The 12,038-nt window shown below is 42.3% G+C and overlaps 1 pseudogene; it reads left to right on the forward strand.

Annotated features, from left to right (window-relative positions):
• The first annotated feature begins 610 nt into the window (after positions 1 to 610).
• Positions 611 to 1,911, forward strand: LOC101058357 (adenosylhomocysteinase-like; annotated as a pseudogene).
• Positions 1,912 to 12,038: the final 10,127 nt, after the last annotated feature.

Below are 12,038 nucleotides of genomic sequence, written 5' to 3' on the forward strand. Positions count from 1 at the left end.
TATATTTTTTATCATTTGTCAGTTCAGAGTCTTGGAGTATATTCCAGCTCAAAATAAAAAATGTCAGCTTCTTATTTTGTGGATGTACTTTAGGAAATAATCAGTACCATTTATCAGATATTTTTATTTTCCTGTTAGGCACTTGGTAGAATTGCATTTCCTTACCTTCTTGGAGTTAGGTAAGGCCATGCTTTAGCCAGTAATTATTTTATATTGGGAGGGAAGCTTTAAGAGCTTGAGTGTCATTTACTTGATTCCCATGTTCATATCTAGAGACTGTGGAAGAATATATCCAAATGGAGACTCCGTTAGGCCAGGTCTTCATGTGTTTAGGATGAGCCAAGCCTCCCTGTGTTCTTTGTGTTGAATATGTGGTGTGAGTGGGAAACATATTTTGTGTGTGTGAAAAGCCACACAGATTTTTGAGTGACCTGTCACTGCAGCAAAATCAAGCTTAGCCTGATGAAAACAATGTTGTTGCATTAAACATGAGCAGCCAGGTCAGAAGCTGATCTGGACTAGAAAATGCATATCTGCCCTGCTCAGTGCCGCCTGCCCCATGCCTGTCCCCTTTCCGAGGCCCAGCCCCCTTTGTCCGTGTCCATCACACTTTGTGGAAGCGTTGCCAGCATGTCTGACAAACTGTCCTATAAAGTTGCTGACATCGACCTGGCCGCCTGGGGACACAAGGCCCTGGATGTTGCGGAGAATGAGATGCTGGGTCTGATGAGTGTGTGGGAGCTGTACTTGGGCTCCAAGCCACTGAAGGGCACCCATATCTCTGGCTGGCCGTATGTGACCGTGGAGAGAGACATCCTCACTGAGACCCGTTGTCTCCCTGGATGCTGAGGTACAGTGGTCCAGCTGCAACATCTTTTCCACCAGGACCAGGTAATGGCTGCCATTGCCAAGGCTGTCATTCCAGTGCATGCCTGGAAGGGTGAAACAAGCAAGGGATACCTGTCATGCATCCAACATTCACTACTTCAAAGACGTGCCCCTCAACATGATTCTGGATGATGGTAGTGACCTCACCAACCACATCCACACCAAGTACCCACAGCTCTTACTGGGCATCCAAGGCATCTCTGAGGAGACCACCACTAGGGTCCACAGCCTACATAACATGATGGCCAAGGGGATCCTGAAGGTACCTGCCGTCAACAACTCCATCACCAAGAGCAAGTTTCACAGCCTCTAAGGCTGCCGGGAGTCCCTCATAGATGGCATCAAGAGGGCTACGGACGTGATGATTGTCGGCAAGGTAGCCATGGTGGCAGGCTATGGCCACATGGGCAAGGGCTGTGCCCAGGCCCTGTGGGATTTTGGGGACCCCTTCGTCATCACCAAGATCGGCCCCATCAACCTGCTACAGACTGTCATGGAGGGCTATGAGGTGACTGCCGTAGATGAGGCCTGTCAGGAGGGCAACATCTTTGTCACTGCCACAGGCTGTGTTGACATCATCCTTGGCCAGCACTTTGAGCAGATGAAGGATGATGCTATCATGTGTAACCCTTTGATGTGGAGATCAATGCCAAGTGGCTCAACGCAAACACTGTGGAGAAGGTGACCATCAAGCCCCAGGTGGTCAGGACTGGCTGAAGAGCAGCATGGCACCATCCTGCTGGTTGAGGGTCTGCTGGTAAGCCTGGGCTGTTCCATGGGCCACCTCGGCTTTGTGATGAGTGACTCCTTTACCAACCAGGCGATGGTGCAGATTGAGCTGTGGACCCACCCAGACAAGTACCCTGGTGGGATTCACTTGTTGCCCAAGAAGCTGGATGAGGCTGTGGCTGAATCCCACCTGGGCAAGCTGAATATGAAACTCACAAGTTGACCAAGAAGCAGGCTCAGTACCTGGGTATGTCCTATGACAACCCCTTCAAGCCAGATCACAACTGCTACTGAGAGCCATGCCTGCCCTTCACCTTCCAGCTGCTGTCCTTCCCAGGCCCTGCCTCTCCTCTGTAAGAGTAAATGGCACCAACTTTGCGATTGGTTTGTCAGTGTCTGCCATAGACTCCCTGGTGCTAGTCCCTCAGTTTTTGGCCTCTGCTGCACCCCTCATACTGTTCCAAGTGTGGCAGGGGCAATCGAAAGGCCCTTCCTCAAGCCCTGGTCAGGATGGAGGTTCAAGGGAGACAGCCACAGGGAACCGTGAGCTCAGTGGTCTTGGAACTGCTCACTAAGTCAGTCCTTCCTAAGCCCGGAAATTGGTAGTGGAGTCACAAAGCCCATGTACCTTACCACTTAGGCCTTCATCTGGCCTGTGGATTTATACCCGTGTGCTTGGTTCAGTGGTACCTCAGCCCATGACAGATGGAAGGCGCTATATTCAAAGGCAAGGAGGAACTGTTTGAGTTTTCCTGAGATCCTGGCTTGGTGCTGGTACTTTTAATCTCTATTTTACAGGGGTTAGACTAGACCACTAAGGGACAACTGAAAAAGGACAGAGAAGGGACAGCCAGAGGTTGAAAGGGGCCAGAAAAACACAAAGCCAGCATATATCTGCCATCATTTTGTAACAAGAGGGTTCCTATCACAACCCTGGGTCCAAAATAGAGTAATCTGATTTATAATATTTATATAATGTTTATAACCTTAAAGGAAGCAGGAAGGTGAGTAAATAAAAATCTTGGTGCCTAAAACAATTTTGAGGCTTTATTTTATAAATAATCCACTGCCAACAATGTATGGTATGAATAAGGGGGTATAGTCACGTACCAACGAAGCACTAAGAAGACAAGGGGTTGTCTGCAGTGTGAGGGCTGCAGGTAACCCCTTAGGCTTGAAAGAACGAGTAAAGAGGGAACTCTTCTCTTTTCAGACATGTGTCTTGTAAATAACCTGTTTTTAACCCAATCTTAGACTGTCATTGAATAGATGAATTTAACTCATTTATAATTAAAAAAAAAAAAAAAGAAAAAGATGCAGATCTTCTCTATGTGAGATGCTAAGAGGTACCCAGACTGTGCCTAGCATCCTTCTTAGAACAAGAACATGTGCAAAGGAAATTGACAGCAATGGAGTCAAAGTCACACGGCGGGTAAGTTACAGTCTTTACAAGGCATCTGTTTTGATGCTTTGCATATCCACGTTTACATTTTCTGCCCTTGCCATATTTTCCTTCCTTCAAAGTTATTTATGTGGTGAATATAAACTTATAATAATTTAATTATTAGCGACTATTAGTAATTTTTTTCAGTTGATCTATGTTGCCTTTAGGGAGCTGTATTTATGATTATGGTTTCTTTACTGAATTCTGGTGGCAAGTAATAAACACGTCCATGTATGTAAACAGAGCAAGTTGGATTTTGAGGGTATTAATATGTGCTGATCTAATTGGCCTCAAGGCAGTCGGAGACACAGCTTGGCAAGCAAGCCAGTGGAGGCGACATCTCCTGCCTTGGAGTCAGAGCGAATACCACTCTTTGCATAGCACCATACTGAAACCATTTGTACTAAGTACATATCTAAGTGATCATGCGTGGAAATAGCCTAAATCATAATCTTTCCCCTGTAAAAAGTGATTTAAACAGTGACATGGATATATTTTTCAAAGCACACTTGAGAGAAGGAAATTGTGACCTGCTCAGCTGTGTTTCTGCATTCTCAGGTTAGGCTACCAGGGATCTGCTGGGCTCCGGGTCTGGCTGCTTGAATATTCAAGGTCTGAGATTATTGCTTAATTTTTCCTGCTTTTTTAGCCAAATGTGTGATAGAAATCATCCAGCCCTTCATTTTGCCATATTCCTGAGGCATAATATGGAGTAAAACATTCAAGAACTGTATATGGGTGTCACTGTCTAGATATAAAATCATAGACCACATGATTAATTATTATTCTGACTATTGGCAGTTTAAATGGGAGGTTATTAATTATTCTGAATATTCGCACTTTAAAAGGAAGGTTGTTTTGAGCAAAAAACTACATGCTGAAAAATAATTCATGGTCCAACAGACATTGGCCATGTGGAAGTAAATCTGGGAGAATCTCCGGTCTCAAACAGCTACTAAAAGTTTCAAAATTGGATGGGCAAGTAAGTATGGTCATTAAAATTTAAGTGGATGAAAATTGGATAATTGCATGCTGCTTTTTATCTTGACACATATTGTATTAAAAGTTACTACGCAAAAGAACCATTTTCTTGGGAAATAAATAGATGAGAAGATTAAACAAGTGACTATTTCTAAATCATATAAGTGGGAGGAGAGCAGTTGAAAAGCATTATTTTACTGTTCCTACAATGCCCAGCTCGGGGCTGGACACATAACAGCCACTCAGTAAATATTTGTTGAGTCTATTAATGTATGAATGCAAACAAAATTCCTATCTTTCCATTAAAATGGAGTAAGTACAATAGAGGAAATTATTTTAAAATGTAGTCCAGTATCTACAACAAATCATCTCCATTTAGGTCTTAATTAGTGTAAGAGTACATTGTTGTTATTGGTTTTCAAAGTTTGTTTAATGATCATGACAGGATTATTTGTGGTATATTCCCTAGGTTGAGTTTATGTAAAAAAAAAAAATCTTTCTCCACTGCCTTGATATATTTGGCACCCTTTCTGTGAAGTGCTCAAAATATCATTTTGGGGGTACATTTTAGAGATGCGAAGGGAAATGTCTGAGTTATAAAATCCAAATCGGGATCTCCTTTTTAGTTTCAAGCTAAAGAAAGAAATTCATCATTGAATATACATGCATCTTACATGTTCTAGGGCCTGGTAGTGTTGGAGATTGTTTATGTAGCGTATGTAGTTTTACATTCAATAAATGCTTTCTGATTGACAGATGGACTAGTGAAATGCTTCAAGGTAGTATGGCCATTCATTTGGAATTGTCTGTTTGATCTGCAGAAGGCAAGACACACAGAAACCTCCCACTGCTGGGTAGGGTTTAGGACAGGGCAAGGAAGTATGTTTATGGTCTGCAAGCAAAGATTCCTGATTGAGAATTCCATTTATAGTGAAAGCTGGGTAATAACAGCTTTTAAAAGCTTCAATTTCCAATGTCAAGAGGTTTTATTTTTTAAGGAGAATCTCTACTGTAACCAAAGAATTCAGCCTAAAGTTCTAGAAGACCCGGTCACGACTTATTGTGGTGTTTGTTCTCCCTGGAGCAACCTTTCTTTCCTTCCCTCCACCCCACAGCCCCCAACAAAACACACAGAGGTCACGAGCCACAATTAGCTTTGGCCAAGCTTCAGTTTAGGTTTCCTAACAAGTAACCACTAGCCCTCTTTTCCCCTAAATGACATCCTATTGATTCTCTAGGATTCATGCATTTTAGGGTATTTTGATATTTTTGCAGGGAATAAAGTTCAGTTCCCAGGTGAATGTCACTATTCTCTCCTCTTGTGTTTCCATCAAGAAACCTAAAACTTGTCATTATGTAATTCTTTTCCTTCTTTTAGAGACAGGGTCTCATTCTATTGCTCAGGTTGGAATGCAGTGGTGCAATCAGAGTTCGCTGCAGCCTCTAACTCCTGGATTTAAGTGATCCTCCCACCTCAATCTTGGAGTAGCTGGGACTACAGGCATGCACCACAATGCCCAGCTAATTTTATTATTTTTTTTTGTAGAGACAGAATCTCAGTATGTTGCCCAGGCTGATCTCAAACTTCTGACCTCAAGCGATTCTCCTGCCTCAGCCTCCCAAAGTGCTGGGATTACAGGTGTGAGCCACCATGCCTGGCTGCATTGTAGAGTTCTAATTACAAAGAGAAGTGAAGCTAACAGACAAATTGCCTGATACATTCAAAGTCACCGACAACCTTCTGGAGTTGGGATTAGAAGTTTGTTTTTGGCTTTCTAATTTCTTGCTCAGCTTCTTGTCCATAACCAGCATGATAAGAGGGGATCTCTGGTGGTCACAGCTTCCATCACACAGTGGTTTGATTAATAGGCCAACACTCATAAAGTGCACATGGCGGTGCCAGGATAGAGGAAATGCCAATAAATGCTGGTTTCTGTTATTGTTATAATTTACACCAGAGCATATTTTTCTTGCTTTGACCCAAAATACTAAGGCCATTTACCTGATAGTCCTTTTGCTTCCTGCTTAGAAAAGAGCACATTAAATATATTTTCAAGCATTTACTTCATCACATCCTTGTTACCCATAGCACTTCACAAAGCAACCTTTTTTCATCCAAACTCTGCTTCCCCTTCCAGTCATCACCCAAGATCATTGTTAGTCACTCATAATGACCCTGGGATCTCAGAGACAGTAGGATTCCCAGGGAAAAATTTTATCCAATTGATGATTTCATATGTAGCTACTATTCATCAACCCCTTACGACTTACTAGTTCCCAAAGCTAAACTTCAGAAATTTATAGGTGAGTATCAGACCTCATTTTCTCATTTCTGGGGAATGGGACAGCTAGGACCGAGGTGACAGGTGACCTTAGCACACTACTCTGTCCCATAGGTAAATTTACGTATGCTCTCTTCACTTTACCCTTATTTCCCTAGAGTTTTAATTTTATTTTAATTTTAAATTGACAAGTAAAAACTGTACACATTTATGGTACAGTTTAATATGGTATATTTTGAAATATGAATGCATTTGAAATGGCTAAATCAGGCTAATTTACATATACATTACATCACACAGTTATGTTTTTTTTTCTGGTAAGAACACTTAAAATCTACTCTCTTGGCAATTTTCTAGAATACAATATGTACATTGTTATTAACTATAGTCAACATATTGTACAATAGATCTCTTGAACTTATTCTTCCTATCTCACTGAAATTTTGTATCCCTTGACCAGCATTTCCCACTCTCACTGTCCCCATTCCCAGCCTCTGGTAACCATCATTCTACTCTCTGCTTCTGTGGGTTCAGCTTTTTTAGATTCCACATAGAAGTGAGATCATGCAGCATTTGTCTTTCTGTGCCTGGCTTATTTCACTTAGTGCAGTGTCCTCCAGATTAATTTATGTTGTCACAAATGACAGGATTTCCTTCTCTCTTTTTTTTTTCTTTTTTTTTTTTTTTTGAGACGGAGTCTCGCTCTGTCGCCCAGGCTGGAGTGCAGTGGCGCGATCTCGGCTCACTGCAAGCTCCGCCTCCCGGGTTCACATCATTCTCCTGCCTCAGCCTCTCGAGTAGCTGGGACTACAGGTGCCCACCACCACGCCCAGCTAATTTTTTGTATTTTTAGCAGAGATGGGGTTTCACCATGTTGGCCAGGATTGTCTTGATCTCCTGACCTCGTGATCCGCCCGCCTCCGCCTCCCAAAGTGCTGGGATTACAGGCGTGAGCCACCGCGCCCGGGCTCCTTCTCTTTTTAAGGCTGAATAGTATTCCATTGGGTATACATAACATTTTCTTTATCTAGTCATTTGTTGAGGGACACAGGTTGATTCCACATCTTGGCTATTGTGAATAGCACTACAATAAACACGAGAGTGCAGATATCTCTTGGACATACTGATTTCAATTCCTTTGGATATATGTTCAGTAGTGGAAATGCTGGATCATATGGTAATTCTATTTTTAATTTTTTGAGGAACTTCCATGTTGTTTTCCACGATGGCTGTGCTAATTTACATTTCCACCAACACAGTGCAAGGATTCCCTTTTCTCTTCATCTTCTCCATCACTTCTTATCACTTCCTTATCTTTTGAAACCAGCCATTCTAACAGTTGTGAGGTGATATTTCATTGTGGTTTTGATTTGCACTTCTCTAGTGATTTGGGACATTTTTTTTCCCATATACTTATTGGCCATTTAAATGTCTTCTTCTGAGAAATGTGTATTCAGACCCTTTGCCTATTTTTCAATTAGGTTGTTTTCTTACTATTGAGTTGCTTAAATTCCTTATATATTTTGGATTTTAACCCCTTCTCAGATGAGTGATTTACAAATATTTTCTCTCGTTCTGTATGCTGCCTCTTCATTCTGTTGATTGTTTTCTTGGCTGTGCAAAAACATTTTAGGGAACAGAGACATGAAACTGGGAGTTGATGGCACAGAGAATTTGCATTAAAGCCAGGAGAGTAGGTAAGCTATCTGAGGGAGGATGTAGATCAAGAAAGGAATGAGGACCAGGATGGATTCCTTTGGAATTTAGAGGCTAGGTAGAAGAGGAGGGGCCAGAAAATGATACCTAAACCAAAACAAAATCAGCCAGAGAACAGGAGGAAATCCAAGAGAGACTGATGTAAAGAAGCCAAGAGAATAGAAAACTTCCCGGATGGAGCAATCCCATGGGTTTTCACAGATGAGATGAATACCAACTAGAGTCTGTCAGCTTTAGGGACATGAAAGCCATCAGTGACTCCATGCATCTGGTATTTTAAGTATTCATCAGACGGAGATAGCTGCAAACTTTTACCCTGAGACTTTTATTTTCTAGTCTTAGAATTTTAGAGGATTTCAAATTCTAAAATGGTAACTACTTAACATACACTGATATTCTGTTTTCATTTTACCATGCATCCCACTTATAAGCTGAAATATACTTATGCACTTAAATAAGATTTTCCTCTGACTAAATTGCCAATCTCCTGAGAAAAATCTGATAAACTAAATTTTAATTAATCTCCGTTATACCCTTCTCATCTTTCCTCAAATGAATTAATTTTTTCCCATAGCAACTTAATACCTAGTTCACTTAGACACCAAGTTTCACTTTAGAGCCGTGCTTGTTTCTTGCATTTTCTGTATATTGATATTTTTTCCAAGAAGATCATATTTTTAAACATAGGTGCTTCTTTTCTAAGATCTAGGTGATTCTAGATTCTAAGATTTTGATTCTCTATTTTTCACCTTTTATTAATCCATTTGGAAACTATTAAGCACTTTCTTTGTGCTGGGTTCTGGAGTACGAAGATGAACAAGACACAATTCTTGCCATCGCAGCTATCAACCAAGTAAGGGAGACAGAAGCCTAAGTGGACAAGTGTAATTCAGTGCCTAGGAAAGGGACACTGGATCTCCGGGAAGTTCTCAGTCACACTGGAGCAGCGATGCCTGTTGTAAGACAGTTGTTTTTTGTAATGCTGTCTTGACCCAGTTTTGAGGCCCTGACTAGAGGCTGATCAGTTCCTTCTTGGCATCTGATTAAGTCCATACCTCGACCACCTTTCTTGTTGGGCTCTCACCCTCTGGGGCTCCTGTGCACCCACGTTTATCTCCCTGGGGCCAGGTGCCAGACAACTAGGGACAGATTCAATGCCTAGGAACCTGATAAAGTATTCAAATTAGTGAACCCACAAGCAGCCTGGAAACCCAGCTAAGCCCACCTCACTTGCCATACATAAGCTATCTCTGACAGCCCCAGCTTGCTCTTACCCTGCCCTGTTTCAAGCCCCTGTGTGGCCCTGCCGACAGCCTGCTCTGATTTGGAGCTGTAGGTAACAAGTTCTGTCTCTCACCTCTGAGTGTCTTTGTGTTGTATCTTGGCATTGAAAGAAGTTTTAAATCTTATACAACACCAGGCTGAGTCTTACATCTGTTTAGGTATTGGACAGGTGAGGAGTTGAAGTCAGAGGAGAAATCAGCCCAGGCAAGGAAGAGAGTAAACTTGTGATGAGTTTGCAGATGCACATATGGGCACCATCCGGACACTGGAAGTCATGGAGAACATTTAAGCAAGAAGGAGTTACAGGCCTCTGGGCAATGACATCTCAGAGGCAGGAAGAGAAGTGCAATCCAGGGAGATGACAGCAAAAATACACCCCGAGAAGTGTGAGGCAGCAGTGTGTAGTAGGATCTGATGGATTCCATGAGTCTCTAAGGTGGGGAGTGACCTGAAATGTCAAATGCGGGGAAACTGTCCAGAAAAGTCAGCATGAGAAAGCAGGTATTGAACTGGGCAGTGAGGAGGTGGCTGGTGGTCCTAGGAAGAGCAGTTTCAGTATTGTGGCTGCTGCACGTGCTGGTTCATGATGGTTTGAAGTAGAGGTGAAAGGTGAAGAACCAGAGTTAGTGAGAGAAGAACGTTCTGTTGAGGACTTTCAATAAAGAGGAGAGGAGAGAAATGAGGATGTAAGAGTGAGGAAGTGCATGTGCAATTCTTTCTCTCTCTCTCTTTTTTTCACATGGGAAAAGTTTGAGCATGTTTAAAGTACTGGAGTTGGAGGACAGGGATGGCTGATAGAACCAGGTGCTGCAAGAAGTGGTGGGTGCAGGCCAGATGTGGTGGCTCCTGTCATTGCAGAGCTTTGGGAGGCTAAGGTGCTAGGATCACTTGAGCCCAGGAGTTCAAGGCAACACAGTGAGACCCTGTCTCTACAAAAAAGTTATCCAGGCATGGTAGCATACACCTGTGGTCCCAGCTACTCCAGAGGCTGAGGCGGTAGGGTTGCTTGGACCCAGGAGTTCAAGGCTACAGTGAGCCGTGTTTGTGCCACTCTACTCCAGCCTGGGCAACAGAGTGAGAACTCGTTTCAAAAACAAAACAAAAAAGAGGTGGTGAGGGCAAAGGTGGAAGAAGGGGCTGGAACCAGAATTGCAGAGATCCTCCTGCTCAGAAAGTACCTGGTAATGTATGCATGGGTATAGGGTCAATCCTCATTGAGAATTAGATTTTTGCAAATTTGCCTACTTGCTAAAATTGATTTGTAACTCCTGTTAAAAGAAAAGCTTTAGGCAAATTAAATTTAACAGAGTTTAATTGAGCAAAGGAGTCACGAAATGGGCAGAATAGGTTCAGAGAGGACCCATGCTACTGTGTGGTCGGAGAGGATCTATGAACAGAAATAAGAAAGTGATGTTCAGAAAATGGAAGTGAGATACAAAAACAGCTGGATTGGTTACAGCTTAGCAGCGTTTGCCTCACTTGAACATGATGTGAACAGCTGACTGCCTATGAGTGGTTGAAGTATGATTGCTGTGATTGGCTGAGACTCAGCCAGCTATTGCAAGATTAGGTGATAGTCTGTTTACACGTCCAGTTAGGTGAGAGTTCACTATGCACAGAGAAACCTTTAGGGTAACCTTAAAATATATAAGGTGGCAGCTTTAGGCTAGACTTAATGTAGCACTCCCAAATCAATTCTCTTGGTGCTTTTAAATTCATTTGTAGACATACACAGAATGGCAAAAAATTGGAGTTGCACAATGTGTATGTCCTCAGCTGAGGATGAACAAGACAATGGTCTTGTTTCAGCTCCCTGAATAGGTGCCCTTTTCACAATCTATGTAGTAACACATTTTTCCAATCTGAGGGCTTTCTGATAGAGATTTTGCTGTTTAAAATGGCCCTCAATGGTAGTTGAGGTGCTTTCCAGTGTTCCTGTGTGAGATGGCTGTGATGTGCCCTGTGGAGAAAATATGTGTATTAAATGAGCCTCATTCAGCATAAGTTATGGTGGTGTTGGCTGTGAGTTTAATGCAAAATGAATCAACAATATAGATTTTTTTAAGTGTATAAAACAAAATTTTGTATTGATTGATGAAAATGTGACTGCTACTACCACAAATAATGAAAATCAACTACATACACACACATAGGCACACACGTGTATGAGTCTATATAAGCTGTATAGATGCCTCATTTAATGACTCAGTTAATCCTCATGCCATTCTTATGTGGTAGGTCATTTCATGATCCCCTCTGTTTCAATGTGGGTTTGGAGACTCTGAGAGGGTAATGATTTTCCCAATGACACAGATTTTCCCAATGCCCTGTAAGGCAGGGCAGGGATACGAACTTGGGCAGTGTGACTCTGGGGCTGTGCTGTTAACCACTTCTGCCATGTGCCCGTTGGTGTGTGGTTCTAGACTAGGAAAGAGGCTTAAAAAAGGCTTTTGTTAGTACTGTTCGTCATCTGGAAAGTACAAGCAGAAAAAGCACATGGGTTGCCTGATCCTGGCTTGGAGATCGGTGGTGTGAGAACAAAGTTGAAGCATGTTAGTGTTGAACGTATTGTCCAGAAGGACGGACTCAGAGTGGAGAGGAAGACCATGAGTCAAGGACCAAGAGTTAGTTATTATTTAAACAAGTAACAAAAAACAAAACACAAAACAAAACAAATTATATTGAGCCCTTGCCAAGTACCACTGTTCTTGGCC

This window comes from Pan troglodytes, chromosome 12 (genome assembly GCF_028858775.2).
Source record: "Pan troglodytes isolate AG18354 chromosome 12, NHGRI_mPanTro3-v2.0_pri, whole genome shotgun sequence".
Taxonomy (NCBI): Eukaryota; Metazoa; Chordata; class Mammalia; order Primates; family Hominidae; genus Pan; species Pan troglodytes.